This window comes from Chlorocebus sabaeus, chromosome 9 (genome assembly GCF_047675955.1).
Source record: "Chlorocebus sabaeus isolate Y175 chromosome 9, mChlSab1.0.hap1, whole genome shotgun sequence".
Classification (NCBI taxonomy): domain Eukaryota; kingdom Metazoa; phylum Chordata; class Mammalia; order Primates; family Cercopithecidae; genus Chlorocebus; species Chlorocebus sabaeus.
In genome coordinates, this window is record NC_132912.1 from 60,432,544 (window position 1) to 60,447,845 (window position 15,302).

The following is a 15,302-nucleotide window of genomic DNA, read 5'->3' on the forward strand; positions in this document are numbered from 1 at the left end:
CCTTTCTGCTGACTCTAAATTTTTGGACAGAGCTTTACTCCTTTAACTAATTGCAAACTAAAGAATCTCTGAACGCACCTATGACCTGTAAGCCCGTTTCACGATATCCCACCTTTATGGGCTTAATCAATGCATATCTTCCATGTACTGACATGCCTTTGCCTGTAACTTTTGCCACCTTAAAATGTGTAAAACAAAACTGTAATCCGACAGCCTCAGGCACCCTTTCCCTGGACCTCTTGAGACTACTGTGCTTTTCCCGGGCCACAGACACTCACTGGATTGGAATAAACCTCTTTAAAATATTTTAGAGACTTTGGTTTTTCTGTTAACATACCCCACCCCCCCCACCCCCCCCCGGCAAAGTGGCATCTGTGTTTCAACACCTTTCAAGGTGAGCACCAGCTCTTTTTGCTTTGAGTCCTGTAGGTGCTACAACATTTACTAAAATAAGGGCTGGGTGCTGTGACTCACACCTATAATCCTAGCGCTTTGGGAGTCTGAGGTGGACAGCTTGAACCCAGATGACGAGTTCGAGAACAGCCAAGGCAACATAGCAAGAGCTTGTCTCTATGAAAATTTTTAAAAAATTAGTTGCGCATGGTGGTACGTGCCTGTGGTCTCAGCTACTGGGAAAGCTGAGGCAGGAAGATCACTTGAGCCTGGGAGGCTGGGGCTACACTAAACCATACTCATGCCACTGCATTCCAGCCTGGGCAACAGAGCAAGATTCCATGTCAAAAAATAAAATAAAATGAGGACACTCCAAGGTGCAACCCTATTTGGGGCTGAGGCTTGCTTCCTGATTTGTAAGACTTGGCTGATAAGAGAATCAAATAAGACAGCCAGGATGGGTTTTGAAAGGGTAAGATAAAACGCTAAACACATGAAAACTAGTGGGAGTTATGAGTTCTATACAAAACAACTCTATTTCAAAGGCAGGTGCCTTACAGATTCTGGCTGTGGTTTAGAAAGGAGACAGTATGGGTTGGGGCGGGCACACCTCAGATAGAGAAGTCAGACAGTGGGTGAGAGTGGCCTTCACCCCGCCTGCAACCCTACACAGAGCTAAAATTGCACCCTCAGAGAGAATGCTTATTTTGCCCACCAAAAAGGGGTCAGGGAGAGAAAGGAGAGATTCAGATATGAAGGAGCAGGGGACAGTTCCCCTCAGTTAGAGAAAAGTCCTCACAACCACAGAGACCAAAATAAAAAATATTCTCAACCAATCCTGCCTGTTTTCAACAAGGACCAGGAGATTAAGAACGAGCATCCTTTGTGCCTCGGAGTGGCTTTTTCTGCCGAAGACCTGGAGGCTAACTCGCTCTCTCTTTAGTGTGCACCCTCGGTGGCCCAAAACAGGTGAGACCTCTCTCTGTTCCCACTGTAGGTGTCACTATCTTTGTGATCCAGTAAGAGGGGAGACTCTGTGCTTCTCTCAGCACGGCTGGGAGATAGGGGTACAGCCAGAGGAATTAGGGGTGCAGTCACGGGGCTGCCATGCCTTTGGCTCAGTGGGCAGATTCACGTCACAAGGGTTTCCACTCCGCCGGCACTGTGTGCTGGCTGCCTGCTGCCCGCTGCCAGCCTGAGATTCAAGAGCCCGGAGATGGCAGAACAAAGGAAAATGGCTGTGGCTCCTGCAGTGGGGGTGGCTGCAGGCTGAGCTGCCAGCACACAGGCTTTTCAGCAGCTGAGTGCTCGCGTGAGGAACAGGGGACACTGCGCTGAGCACTGAGGCACAAAGAAAGTGGGGGGCCTGGGAGACTAACAGCAACCCAGGCACGTGCCTGGCCCCCACCCAAAGGCACAGCTGGGCCAGGAAGACTGGGCAGAACTCACTCCCCAAAGCAGTGGGCAGGTGGCCGACAAGCCTGGCACCGGCCACTCCTGCTCCTTGCCCAGCTGCTCAGAACTCTTACCTAGAGGTGTTCCAGGCAAGCACAGGGACTTGAGAAGGGCGAAGGGGGATCCTGACAGAGGCAAAAACTAGAATCTGAGAACACATCATGGGCCTTGGAGTGGCTCAAGGCTCTCTGCAAATGGACCTCTATTAAGTATAATGGGCTCCTGCTACCAGCAACAATAGCTGCACTGACCACTCCCTCTCCCCCTCGCCTCCTTTTCTAGTCCCCTCTTACCACACCCCCCAAAAAAAACCTACAATGGGAAGCAGCAGGAACCAGGGCAGAGCCCCTGAATAGCTCCACTGTGAGGCGCCAGGTCCCGCCTCCTCAACCCCACAGGTCAGCCCGCACTGCCACCAGGCCACAATAGAAACCTCTGTGCTACCAAGGACCCAGGCCCAGACAACGAGCTGCACATGGGAAGCTCTGGCCTTCCCACGGGGACTGCATGTAACTGCAATGGTGAGAAGTTCTCTGACTAGAAGGGTGGGAGAGCCATGGCAGGGACACAGATCTCAAACCAACCAGGTCAGGGTCTATCTAGGAGGACTATCTGCCAGCCAGCCCTAAAATCTCCCTGCTTCCCACCCTGCCCTGGCATGGGGCAGTGAGAGCCACACAGGGAAACAACCAGAGAGCTCCCAACACGGAATGGGCGCCTCCAACATGCCCTCACGACTGTTCCTCCTTCCCCGCTCATCCCAGGAAGAACCATACCCCGTTTCTGTTCTGAAAGGAAGCGCCTGCTCAAAACACAAAACCCATCTATTATTTTCACCAGGTGCCCTTTACACAGGCTTTTAAAATCACAGGGTGGCAATCAGGCCCAATGTGGCCTGAACAGAGAGGTCTGCAGAGCAATGAAAGGCCAAGGGAGACCAGGGCAGGGGGCTGATCCTCACACCAACCCCAGACGCTGCGGGAAAATCTGCTCCTCTAAAAGCTGACGCCAGCTCCAGCTTGTTGCAACCAAGGCTCCCCCTTCGCACCCTACACAGGTCCTGCAAAGTCCTGAGGCCGCTGGAACCCACTATGAGAAGCCTGCTCCCCCACCCTACACCCCAGCTCGCTCTGGCTGACTCCTCACACTTTTGGGGGCACAGGCAGCATGACCCACAGGGCCAGCCAAGGGCTGTAAATATGGAGCTTATGGAGACAGGCTGGCCGAACTGAACCAAAGACGGACCTGGGTGGGAACCAACACGCTGGCACCCCTCATGCCTTCCCAATAGTTTCTCCAGCTCTTGTCTCTGTAGAAGGCCAAGATCCCTCCAAAATAAAACTTCGTAAACTTTCATTCCCCCTTTCAGAATCAAAGCTGCATGTTTCTTTTCCTTTTACACACCTAATGCAGTAACTCCACATCTAGTCATTTCCACTACAGACCTAGAGCATGCATAAGACACTCCTGCAGCTTAGCCTATAGAAACAAAATACTGAAAGAAACCTCAAAATCCATCAATAGGGGGCTGGTAAAGTGAGTCATCATTCACTGTACAGCAGAATCATGCACTGCTGTTAAAAAGAATGGACTAAACTATGTGCTAAAATGGAACAATCCTGGGATAAATTTTTAGAGTAAAAATCAGGAAGTGCAAAACAGCGTAATTAGTTTACCACTGGGGTAATAAACAAGAGAGGAATACGGGCACGCTTGACTAGGCACTGAACATCTGGTGACAGGGGCCTCAGAGGAGTAAAACTGAAGGGGTCAGGGATAGAAATAGGAGTTTTCACTGTGTATCTTTGTTATGTGTTTTTCATCATGTATACATTTTTGTAAATAAAAATGTTAAACCTAAATTAATATTTAAAACACCTAAAGTTTGTGGCTGGACACATAATTTTACCTGTAGCTGTCTGAGGGCAGCTTCTGGTGTTTCCCTAGAACAAGGCAGAGTTAACAGGGAGGGGGAAGGAATCAAGGGGAAGGAGGGGGTCAGGCAGTGGCAGCCTCAGGAATACAGACTCACCAACTCACTTAAGACTCCACCCCAAGTACCGAAATAGAAAGTTTTCCTAAGAAGAGCAAGAGCAGATTCTGACAAAGGCACAAAAGAAACCGGACCATCTGCTGCCAAGCCCACTTCGTGATAAAACTGTAAGACCCTAAGGTCCAGGCAATGTACGCGATGCAGGAGAGGGGGCTGAAACCCAGGCATCCCAGGCCTCTACAGGGACCCTTCTCTGAGCCTTCCCCACTCACTCATCAGTGGAGCTCGAGGTCCTAGTGCTATGAACAACATCCCAGTTTCAGCAACTAAAGAAAGCTATTTCAACAGATTTCTAGGCCTGGCCCAATTCCAAGGACAGGCTAAAAACAGTTTCTCCAAAATCCCAGCTCAAAACCCCATTCCCTAACCACTAAACTCCATGTACCTTCCAGGAAACGGAAGCTGCAAAATGGAGCTGTGAGATGCACTTGTAGATTTATTCCTGACTAAAGGGATACATATATGTTGTTTAAAAGCTTCCTTTAACTGACATGTCGATAAATACTCTGCACTCAGAAGCACTGATATACTTCCTCCAAGTGATTCTTCCCCCTAAGGAACAATACAAAAACCATTCCAGCCTTTCCTGCTGCTGAGGGGAATGACACAATGACCATTAGAACCTGGACCGGCCAGACCATTTGAGTGAGAGATGTGGATGGCAGGGAGTGGTTCACAAACAGAACTCCAACTATGTAGAATAACTCCCCCACCTCACCCCACCCCATCACATCACATCCCATCACATCCCATCCCACCCCACTGCCACCCCCTAGGCCACCAGAGCAGACAGAAATAAACACCTCCTAATGACCTCAAGCTCAAAGACTGCCCAGACCACAGGGAAAGAAGGCCAGAGAAGGGGAATGGGTATATTTGGTTCCCCTTACAGAATAAGATGCTTTCTGAAGACTGCTAAATATGTTCAACAAGTAGCCCCTGAATTAAGAAGCACAAATGAAGTGCCCAGGAGTTTGACACCAGCCTAGGCAACACAGCAAGATCTAACCTCTACAAAAAATTTTTAAAAATTAGCTGGGTATAGGCTGAGGCAGGAGAATGGCGTAAACCCGGGAGGCGGAGCTTGCAGTGAGCTGAGATCCAGCCACTGCACTCCAGCCTGGGTGACAGAGCGAGACTCCGTCTCCAAAAAAAAAATTAGCTGGGTGTGGTACTGCATGCCTGTGGTCCCTGCTACTCAGGAGGCTGAGGCAGTAGGATCACTTGAGCCAGGAAGGTGGAAGCTGCAGTTGTGATAGAGGGCACTGCACTCCAGCCTGGGCAACACAGTGAGACCCTGTCTCAAGAAAAAAAAAAAAAGGCACAAATGAGATCTCACAACAGTGAGAATCACACTGGCACTTGAAGCCCTCATATCTCATTCTGCTCCTCTCTGTGGCTCAATGTAAGCCCTCAGCAGGTCTTGCCTGTAATCGCACAATCCTCTGTGAAACCAAGACCAGCCCCTCTCCGTCTTTCTGCAGGAGTGAGCAGAGCCCACCTCAGGCACTAATCCTCAACACACCAAATCCTGGCACCTGCCTTTGCCACCTCATCGATCATGCCATGGAGGGGAGTGTCAGGGCTACCCTATGCCAGAGGAGCCCTCAACTAAACCTGCCCACCCCACCCCATCCTGGGCACATGCCACTTGCTCCTCTTTGCTTACACACTTAGCATCCCAGAGCCCTTGGGAATGAATCCCCCACCACTACCACCAACTCTGATTTTGGCATGCCCCCCTCAAAAACCTATCCACGTTTATCACTTGTATTTTACAGGAAGCTACTAGAGTAACAAAACACAATGATTGTGGCAGGCAGGATGGCTGCAGAGAGCAGGGTTCAGTCACCACCACTGTTCCGCTGCAAGGGTGGAAGCTGGCCACAGAGCCTCTGGGAAGGAGGGAAGGCCCCATCCACAGCTGACAGGTTTTCCTTACTACAGCAAGAGCCTAGTTCCTGAAAGCTGACTGTTGAGACAAGATCAGCCTCAAGAAAAGGAGGCAGGCCACACAAAGTCACCTGTGCAGTGGGGGCTGGAGGGAGCCGGCCCTCAAGAGAGGCAGAGTCTGATCAAGCAGAGACGAGGGCCAGAGAGAAAAGGAGGAGCCTCACTCATGAAGGAGGAACAAGGTAGGCTGGATGCAGGGACCTGAAGGCCTCAGACAGAAGGAAGCTGGTGAAGCTCCCATGGCCAAAATGCTCAGGAGCTCTGGCTAGAAAGCCCCAGGAGGGTGCAGCCCAGGCAAGAGGAAGAGATCCCCCACAGCACCTCCCTCTGCCCAGCTCAGACAAATGGGACAGTCAATTCCCAGGCTGATGGAGGCGGGAGAGAGAACCACAAAGTTGTCAGACTGGTTTGTCCAGGACAGGGAGAACAGGAAACACAAATTGCAGCAGGAGCTCAGTTTCAGGGGGCAAAAAAAAAAAAAAAATGGCTGAATAAAATGGCTGTGGTCTGACAGCCAATAGATTTGGCAATAGAAGACTAGCGGGGGATAGCTGTTATAAGCAGCAAAATTGGTGGGTTGTAGGGAAATGAGGACCCAGGTCCATGCAATTTCCTGGGTGCAGAGGGGAAATCCAGCAGGCCAAGAGCAAGGGAGCCAAGGGACAAGGGGCCAGCAGATGCTGAAAAGGACCAAGGTTTCTGGAAAAAAAGAGAGTGACACAAGAAGGAACACCTACAAGGAGAGAAACCTGTGCCCTATTCTTGCACTGGCCCAAGCTCAGGACCACTCACACCTGTCTCCTGAGGGACAGGCCAGTGCAAGAAGAATGGACAGGACACTGCCAGCCACGGGATACTGACAGAGATTCTGTCCCTGACCAAACTTTATTTCTCTGAGCCCTCTGCTCACCTGGTCCTGACCTAGGGCTCCTAGCTCCATTCTGTCAGAGCCTAGTTTTAGCAAAAATCCTGTTAACCAGAATCCCCCACCCTCAATATCTAATCACCCTGGATATCTGATCGTATTTCTCATCCTCTGCTATCTCCCAGGTAAAACCTGATCACCCTGGCCTGCTTGCAATAAGAATTCAGTTAGCTAAGTTTAGTAAAAATTTCCCTAGCCTCTTAAAAATGTTCAGGAGGCCCCACACTCCGCTCCTTGGCTGTAAGTTCCCACTTTTCTTTGTTGTATTTGAAGTTGGCCCACTCTCTCTCCCCTAGTGCAAAATCCCATTGCCATAATCCCTACACCCATTGCAAGTTGTAAATACAGACTACCTTACCAGTTTAACAAGCGTCAGAATAAGTTTTTCTTTAACCAGCTCCCTAAGTCTTCCTGGACCTATTGCTCCCACCCCTCACTCAGAGTGTGTAAACTACTTGGTCTGGGGCTGTGGCTGACCTCCCCTACCAAGCCCCAGAAAAAGACCCTGTCTGCCTGGCCCAGGGACACAGGAGAGGACCCTGAGCACAGCTGGCAGGCACCCAGATTGGGGACAGACACACTCCTACTGCTGAGAGTCCCACAGCATCCCCAGGATCACCACTCAGAACGCGGGGTACAAACAAAAGAGATTCGGGAGAGACACATTTCCTTCCACTGCTCTGGGGCCTCTCTCCTGGATGTTACGGCTACGAACTCCTCTCAAGGCTGTGGAGTGTATAGGAGCACCAGGCCCCAACAGCTGGGACGCATAGTCAGGCAGGAAAAACCCAGAGAAGGTTCACTAGCCCCTTGTTCCGGCCCCTCCCCAAACCTTATCCATGCAGGACAGCCCAACTCCAGCTCTCCCAAATGCCAGGAAACCACAAAGACTCTGAGGCAGCACCAGGAGCTCACCTCTTACCAGAATCCCAGAAGCCACTTTAGAGACAACTGGCCCAGCTCTCAGGCTCCCAGCTCAGGCCAGCACAGCCTAAGGAGGGAGGAGCCAGTTCCTCCAGCTATCTAGCTGAAAGGCACAGGCTCTAGGCCTTCTCCCTGGCTGCTCAGTTGGGAGGCAGAACAGACCGCAAGGGGTGAAGAGTTTCAACCCCAGCCTGCCCAGGCCCACTTAAGCTCTGGTCTCCAGGCCTGGCCTGCTGCCTCCTAAAAGCAAACCACAGCCCCACCCAACCCTACCCAACCCCACCAAGCCCAAGAGTGGAGGAAGTGGGGTTTCCAGAATCAGCTGCTGGTGAGCACTTGCTGAGTGCCACCAGAGATGGCAGCTGTCTCACACCAGTGTCAGGCCTAACTCAGGGGCTTTGGATCTTGTTTCTCAGTGTGCTCATGCTTCACTGCAACCCAGTGAGATAGGAAAGGCAGCCTTGATTCTTCTCACTTTACAGAGGAGAAAATTTGACAACTTTTTTTTTTCCAGGAAGGAAAAAAAAATCAAAGACTTGTGTAGGTCACTCAACTAGAAAGTAGATGCAACTTGAAAGCTTGCCTCACCACCATCCATTCATCTTCACATCTCCACGTTTAATCGGCAGAGGCACTGGACACTGCCTCCCTGCCAGGGCCTGCGCTCTACCAACATGGCCACTTGCCCTGTCTAAACCAAAAGCATACGCAGTTAAGGGAGAAAATGGATGTGGAGATGCTATGAATAACCTCCCTGATTCACAGTTAGAGAGGACACTGCTATAATGGAAGATAAGCAAACTGAAACGCTGGCATTCACCTAGACCAAAGGCTATCAAAACTTCATTCTAAGCAGCAACCTGGGTACTCTGATGGCCTGCCAAGAATGGGACCACTGCTGGAGACCACCACCACCTCTCACTCCACTAGTAGAAAAACGGAGGCCCTGGAAAATGTGGAAATATGCCTAAGGAGAGTGAGTTAATCATGAGGCAAAAGAACCTGAGGCCTTACCACCTCCAACAGTGTCTGCTAGCCCCAAGGGAAATCACCAGAGACCAAGCAGGTAACCAGGCACAAAATCAAGGGCCACAGTGTGAATGACTCCTTAAAATCCTGCTAAGGTGGCCTGAGGGGGAAAACGCAACTAACAAAGGGTTCCTACTCCCTTCTACAGACCAGGGATCTGGCCCCACACTCAATCCCATCCCCAATGGGAGTCCACCTTCAGTCACCTCACCACCACTGCTTTCCACACCCCTACGACTGCAAGCTCAATCCCTGAATCAGGAGCAGGCCTGCCTGGGTAGCACTACCTGCTCCTGCTTCTAGGAAAGGTGGCTGCCCCTACAGGCCACATCCAGATAGGGGATGGAACATGCAAAATGTCCAAGGACTGACAAGGTAGGGCAGAGACAGGCAGCAGGAGCCTAATCCCCTTCCCATAGGCATCTTAAAGGCCACCAGGACTCAATGGCAGGAAACAGGGATCATCATGCTCTCTGTCCCTCTGTCCAAGCCACCAGGAGTGTTCCCACTAATCACTATGGGTACCCCCAGTGAGGACAACATAAAGAAGATAAATGAATATGCAGTGTGAACAAGAAATAAACCTCTGTTGCTTTAAGCCTCTGAGACTTGGGGATTGCTGTTACCACAGCAAACCGTGATCTATCCAGACAGACACAGGCAGTGACTCACCAATCTCCTGCATGTGGCAGTGTTGGTCTTCCCATTCCCTGGCCTGAGGGAGACAGAAGCTACATCGCCAACCAGCAGGGGTTCCGGGGTACCTGCTATGTGCCCAGGCTGTGCTGGACAGATGAGATGTGTTCAGAGACAGGGACACAAGGGCACCTTCACTGAAAACACTCATTAGTTCCACTGTGGGCCAGGATTGTTCGGTATATGAATCTATTTTAATCACCTCTGAGAGGAACGTATTGTCTAAATTAGAAATGAGAAAACCTGGCCAGGTATGGTGGCTCACGCCTGTAATCCCAGCACTTTGGGAGGCCGAGGCAGGCGGATTACTTGAGGTCAGGAGTTTGAGATCAGCCTGGCCAACATGGTGAAACCCCATCTCTACTAAAAATACAAAAATTAGCTGGGTGTGGTGGCACACACCTGTAGTCCCAGCTACTTGGGAGGCTGAGGCAGGAGAATCACTTGAACCCAGAAGGTGGAGGTTGCAGTGAGCTGAGATCACATAACTGCACTCCAGCCTGGCCGATAGAGTGAGACTCCATATCAAAAAAAAAAAAGAAAGAAAGAAATGAGAAAAGCCAGCTCATATTGAGACCTCAAGCAAGTTACTCCGTGACCTCTCGGGACCACAGTTTCCTCATCTGTAAAATGGAGCTGTTGACATCACGGTTGTTTTGTTTTTTCTTTCTTTTTTTTTTTTTTGAGAGGGAGTTTTGCTCTTATTGCCCAGACTGGAGTGCAACTGCACGATCTCGGCTCACTGCAACCTCCACCTCCCGGATTCAAGCAATTCTGCTGCCTCAGCCTCCCAAGTAACTGGGATTACAGGCATGTGCCACCACGCCCAGCTAATTTTGTATTTTTCGTAGAGACAGGGTTTCACTATGTTGGTCAGGCTGGTCTCGAACTCCTGACCTCAGGTGATCCACCCACCGAGGCCTCCCAAAGTGCTGGGATTACAGGCACGAGCCATTGCGCCCGGCCATCACAGTTGTTTTCAAGGATTAAATGAGTTATTACAAGTCAAGCTTCTAGGGTGTAAGTCTCAATAAACTCACTATTAGTATCACTATGAAACCTTCCACATAACTGCTATAATCTTGTCCTTCACTAGATTTTAAACCAGCAAAGTTTTCCCAGGCCTGGCACAATGCCACTTTACAGGCACTGCCAAAAGGAATTCTACCTCAGTTGAAGTTAAATGGGTCAAATTCCTGAGCACATGGTGGCCTAGAGTGTGGCCTCAGGAAATAGTTCCAGAACCCAGGGAACGTCAAGTCACTTCACTGCCACCGCAACCTTCAGGGCAGGGCCATCTCCTCTCCCGCTTCATCCTGCCACTTCCCACATGGGAAGGACCCTCACCAGTCCTCAGAGACTAGCACAGCTCCCCAGCTGGTGAAGGGGGACACTTCCCTGGGCACCCAACTATTCTGCAGCTCCATGCCCTTTCTCCCTGGGGCAGCCACAAACCTTCAGAAGCACCCATGGACTCAGACCCCCGTCTCCCTGAATGATTCTGCTGTGCTGAGATTAAGCTCAGATCAATAAACACTACTGAGCACCTATGCCACGTCCAGCCTGGGTTCTAAGACCACACCAAGTTTACAGCTGGTGAGGGACTTTCCAGACTTGGAATAGTGCCTGCAACAATGCCTCGCACCCCACAGAAATCTCAACCACGCTTTGTTAAGTAAACTGAGGATGACATTAGGTGGTCCAAGCAGTAGAGTTCAGAGATGAGGGGATGGACATACCCAGAAAGTCTCCAACTGAAGTTGGGGTGCAACACAATGAGAAGGAAAGCGAAAACACATCTGGTGGCCCTGGGTTTCCAGGGCCTGTCACTATAACGTTAGGGATCGGGGTGGGATAGGATCAGACTGCATGTGGTGGCTCACACCTGTAATCCCTGTGCTTTGGGAGGCTGAGGTGGGAGGTTCTCTTGAGCCCAGCAATTTGAGGCTACGATCACACCGGCAGCTAAGGGGATAGAAAGGCATACAGGGCCATGATGGTGAAGTCTGGGCTTCATTTTGGGGGTGCCAGGGTCCAGGAAGATCCCTGGAAGGAAGGCCGCCCCCACCAACCACTTGGTTGGCTTAAATGTGGCAAGGACATAGGGCTGCTCCGATGGCCTGTCCCCAGGTTTCCCTTCACAAATTGAGAAGGGTAGCCAGAGCACTCAGCAGGCACTAACTGCTTCTAGACTTCAAGGTCAAGGGGCGAGGCGAAGGCTACTTTTGAGGATTTGGCAGGCCACTCTCTCAGTAGCCCAAGAACAACCCCCTCTCGGAAGGAAGGAAAATCCCCTGGAGAGCAGACCACTGCCAGGGGCACACCTGCAGAGGCTCCAATACTATGCTCTGCACTGCCGCTCAAGACGGCCTGACCTCCCGGATAGCCGCGCCAGGACACCCAAGGTGTGTGTGTGACACCGCCGCACTCACCACCGCTCCGCGCCCAGCACCAGGACAGTACCTGGGCCCACAACTTCCCCCGACTCCCTCTAGCACAGACCGCTTCTCGCCGGAGATCAACTTTAAGTCCCCAACACAAGTGCTCCAGCGGTCCGAGGGCCAAAGTCTCTCCACACACCCTCACACAGGCACTTCCTACCCACCCGCACCCCACCCCTGGGGGTGGAGGAGAAGCAGCAGCGGCCCGGGACCAGCACACTCCGCAGCCACAAACCTCACTCTACCAGAACTCCGGCTAGGTCAAGGGGTCAGGCTTTACTCCCAAGCACAACCCCACACGACTAACGCGGAGAAGCTGGGTCACCGCCTACTCAAACTCCGGCCGCCCCAAAACCAAGCCGGGCAGAGTGGGACCCACGGCGGCGTGGCAGACTGACCACGACCACGGCGGGGCAGGGGGAAAGGGTGGCCCGCCCCGGCCTACGCCCACCCCCACCCCGGACCCGAGCTCCGGGGGGCCGAGGGTGGGTGGCTGAGCCGAAAGGGGCACCCATCCCAGACCTCGCTGCTGGGGACAAGAAGCAGAGCTCCGAGCGGCAGCGGCCGTCCAGACTTCCCGTCGCCCTCACCCCGCCCGGCCCGGGCGCGCACTCGCCGGGGCGCGCAGATGGGGCGAGGGCTACCGAACCGGGAGTGCCGGCCCCGGGACCGCCGCAGCTCTCGTCCGCCGGGCGCCGGAGTTCGGCTCAGCCGGGTCCCGGCCGAGGCCTCCAACCTCTAGCAAGCGATCCTGGCAGACAAAGCCAGCACCGCCCGTGGGGCCGCTCCCGGGCAGGCGGGGAGGGAGGCTGAGGGGCCAAGCAGGGACCTGGGGAGCAGCCCTCGCCCCCGGAGGACGCTCGGGGAAGTCGGCCTCAGACAAAGAAGGGGGCAGGTCCCGACGCCCCAGCCGAGTCTCCGCGCTCTACTCACCCGCGCGCGGCGGCGGCAGCGGCGGCGCGGCCCGACTCGGCCGAGGAAGTTAGAGCAAGTTCGGCGGCGCGGGGCGGGAGGGCGCGACTCGGGCCGTCCGAGCGGCGGGGGCGGGGCGCAGAGGGGCGGGGCCGGAGGCGCGGCGCCTGCCGGCTGCCGAGGAAGGGGCGCCGCTTCCCTGCGCCGCCCGGTGCGGCCCCGCGCGCCTGGGCCCGCCTTTGCCCCGCCCCGCCCCCGCCGGCTCGCCCCTCCCCCACCACGCCCCGCCTCCCGGCTCGCGCGGCACCGGGGACCGCGAGGCCGGTTCGCCGGCCCGCCCCTTTGTCCCGCTCTGGGCGGTGCCGGAGGCTCGGGGCGGCCAGGTTCCGCGCCCTCCTTGTGGATGTGCTGCGCAGGCCGGGCCTGGCCCGGGGCCGGGCACTTGTGGCAGCCGGGAGCTCTCTGAGCCGTTGCGCTGCGCAGACGCCGCTCTGGCCTTGTCAGAGCCGAACCTGGGAGAAGCACGAGCTGTGGGAGGCGGCGTCTCGAGGGATACACGGGAGGACCGTGGAGAGCGGGCGAAGGATTAGGAAAATGGCTGTGGTGGAGATAAGAGGCGTTCCTGCCCGGCTTTGGAGCCTGGGGGCGTCTTCAAAAGATGGAAGGGGAAATGGTTTTTATTTCTTTGTAAACCGAGAAGTAAGGACAGGTTCCTTCTGGCCTTGGTGCTAAAAATACCAAGCTTTCTTTGGATCGTGGCTGAGATTTGTTCCTCACCTTTACGCTAAAGAGATGGCTGGGACGATTCTTGTAGGGTAGAGGGATTTCCAGGGACAGCCAGGGGCGGCTCCCCAGCCTCAGCCTCCCTACCTGTAGAATGAAGCATGCCACACTCTATTTCTTAAACTTATTCGGTGGCTGAGCTCCGAGTGGTCTGCTCTGTTGGGTGACACCAAACAGGGATCTATTAAAACTGGGCTAAGACTGGTTGCCACATGCCAGTACAAGCAACCAACTGGTTAATTCCAATAGAAGGAGGAAATCTTGAAATGGAGACTATTCAGTCTGTTCCCAGGTTTGTTTGGGTTTTTTGTTTTTTGAGCAAAGGTATCGTTTTATCACCCAGGTTAGAGTGCAGTGGCATGGCCGTGGCTCACTGCAGCTTCGACCTCCCGCCTCAGCTTCCCAAGTAGCTTGGAGCACAGGTGCAGGCCACCACGTCTAGCTAATATTTTTGGTTTTTTGTAGAGATGAGATCTTGCTATGTTGCCAGTGATGGTCTCAAATTCCTGGGCTCAAGCAATCCTTCCACCTCGGCCTCCCAGAGTGCTGGAATTACAGTCGTGAGCCACGGTGCCTGGCTAATTTTGTTTGTTTAATTAAGGGGGATGCAACCTGTCTGACACCCCAGGCAGCTCAGGAACCTCCCTGGGAACCTGTCCATTCATTCAGCAGATAGTGAGTGCTTGATTGAGTGCCTGATATATGCCAGGCCCTGTGTGCATGGTGGGATACTTCAATGAACAAGACAGCTGAGGCCTTTTGCCCGATAAAGTTAATTTTTAGTGGAGAAGACAAATACATAATCACAAGTTGAAGTAAAAGGCTGGGACAAAAACAAGGGGCTAGAATAGAGAATAAAAGCTACCTAAGATGAAGCAGTCAGGGAAAGTGAGGAGGTGATGCTGAATTTGAAGTCAAGAGTGAGGAGTTACCCTTGGGAAAAGTTGGGCAGAGACATTCCTCGCTGAGAGCAGTAGGTGCCTTTTCAGGGTAAGTTCTGCATGGGTCAAGGAGCTGAAAGAAAATCAGTGTAGCTGAAGTTTCAAGCCTAGGGGAAGAGGCCCAGGATGGAGTGGGAAGGTGGGCGGGGGCCAGAGCATGCAGGGCCTGTGGGCTGTGTCAAAGAATGGAGACTTTGTTGAGCCTTGGAAGGGTTTTATGCAGAACACTAACATGTTCTGATTTAAGGCTGTGTGTGGGTGTCAGGCAGAAATAAAAGCAGGGAGCCAATTAGGCTTGCCACAATCCAGGCCAAAGATGATGGTGGTTTGAACCAAAGTGGTGGTCATGCTAAGATGAGTAGTTGAGAGATGCTATTTTGGACTTAACAGGACACATTGATAGGAAGGACATGGGGGCAGGAAATGGAGAAACCAAAGATAACTCAAGTTTCTGGCTGGAGTAAGTGGGTAGACAGTGCTTCATTTATTGGATCAAAAAGCAGCAACCACATCTCAGGGAGTTACATCAGGAATTCTGTTCAAGCCACATGGAGCTTAAGATGCCTGTTAGAGATCCAGTGGAGTTACCTCATCACTAGGAGCTCAGAAGAGAGGCCAGGACTGGAAAGGGGCTTTGGGATACATCAGCATAAAGATGCTCAAGGTCATGGGACCTGAGAAGGACACCCAGGGTGAGGTGGTAGATGCAGAAGAGGAGAGAGTTCAGGAGGGACCCAGGGGAACCAAAACAGGCAAGAAGACTGAAAAAGAGGCTGGAGGAGGGGAGCAGAAGGAGA

General features: G+C 52.8%; 1 protein-coding gene across 1 annotated transcript in view; it reads right to left on the reverse strand.

Annotated features, from left to right (window-relative positions):
• The window catches only part of TSPAN14 (tetraspanin 14), a 64,073-nt gene extending 51,150 nt beyond the window's left edge, over positions 1–12,923 (reverse strand). The window contains exon 1 of the mRNA XM_007962775.3: positions 12,803–12,923. The gene's annotated coding sequence lies outside the window, so the exon portion shown is untranslated. The remainder of the gene's footprint in view (positions 1–12,802) is intronic.
• Positions 12,924–15,302: the final 2,379 nt, after the last annotated feature.